Here is a 1698-nt window from a genome sequence, read left to right on the forward strand (position 1 = left end):
TCTACCGTACAGCTAGCGTTCATTTGGCGTACTGTGAGCATGTTGCGGGCGCATTGCGAGCAAGTCCCAGATAATTTGATTTGCTTGCAAGAACTCCAGCATACTCTCCTCCTGTTCTACTGTAAGTGAAAAGACAATCTTCGTAGCCCTCTCTTCTTTGCCTGGTCATTGGGCTTCCCGGAGTTGGAGGCAACATAAACGACAGAGCTTTCACGGGACGGAGGAGTGGGTGAGCGAGGTTCTCTGGATATTGACCTGGACTGTGTATGGCCGGTAGGATGAGGGTTAGGCTGGTCAGGCTGGTCTGGTTGGTCAGGCTGGTCACGCTGGGCAGGCTGGTCTGGCTGTTCTGCAGGCGGTGGTGATGGTTTTGGTTGTGCATGGGTTATCTTTGCTCTACGTGACTACGTCTGCCACTGGAAGGGGCATTCAATCGTTGGGCGTCATGGTAGATGCTTTATTGATTTATGGCGAGAGCGGCACGGTATTTATCCTGTTACGTCACGTGATCGTTCGTGACACGCCGAGCACGCTGCACATGCGCTACTCATACGCTACCCATACGCTGGCCATTCGTCGAGAACGCCAGGCACTCGTTGACCATACGCTCAGATACGCTCCCATAAGTCAGGGCCGTAGTAGCCTCCCAAAATGTGCCACTGCAGAAAAATGTAGGATCACCCAGTGATAATATCAAGAGTGGTAGTTAGTGTGTATGCCGCAGGCAGGCATGGCTAACGCCGCGATCGCGAAGCCGATGCGGGGGTTCTGGGGGTAGCCCAGAAATTTTTTGAAATTTAGAGCATGGAAATGGCATTTCCTGGCAACCAATTCTGATCATTTTAAAATGTCAATTTGTAAATATCAAAGAGGAATGTAGCTAAAGCTGATGTTTTGACTAAAGTATCTAAAATATATATTATGAGTATGATAACTAATAAAACATTGTTTACAAACTTGTATATACTATCAGTACATAATTATGAAAAATAATATAGTTTTTAATATTTCCGTTCCAGTGCAACATCGTACTTCAGAATACGTTGAAGCGCGGCGTCACGTGAACGCGGCATGCATCACACGTGTGTGTGGTGCTGTGGTTGTGGCTGCCCACTTGGTCGCGCCGCCCACCCCCCAGCCCCTGTCGTTCGCGTGTTGTGTTTTCCGGCCAGCGAAGTCGTACCGTGCGTCGGTGTGTTGTGTGGCTGTGTCGTGTGCTGTCGTCCGGTGCTGTGCTGTGTGTGTGTGTGATGTGCCTGTGTAGGTGCTATGTGCGTCGTGTGTGACTGCTGCTCGCGTGCGCCCCACACCAGAAGGTGTGTGTGTGTGTGCGCTGTGGTGGCGGTCTACGTGTGTGTGTGTGTGTGTGTGCTGTGTGGCCCGGGTCGGTGTGGGTGTGTGTGTGTGTGTGTGTGCCCTTGGGACTGTGTGGGGCCGCCCAGGGGGTGTGCGTATGCGGGCGTGCCGGTCATCTCTCTCCGGGGTGCATGTTTTCTGCTCCGTGGCTAGGCAGTATACAACAATTTATTGGGTTCAAGTGTCATACAGGCGGCATGAAGGTTTAAAGCAGAATCAGTGTTCGCCCCCACGAGGGGTTCCGGGGGAGACGCCCTCTTGTTAAAACCGGTGTCCAGTCTCATAGGCATTAGAATTTCAACGAAATCTAGTTCCAGAGACCCCATTTTCGAAATAGCCGCG

Source organism: Priapulus caudatus, unplaced genomic scaffold, assembly GCF_000485595.1.
Source record: "Priapulus caudatus unplaced genomic scaffold, Priapulus_caudatus-5.0.1 Scaffold1342, whole genome shotgun sequence".
Taxonomy (NCBI): domain Eukaryota; kingdom Metazoa; phylum Priapulida; class Priapulimorpha; order Priapulimorphida; family Priapulidae; genus Priapulus; species Priapulus caudatus.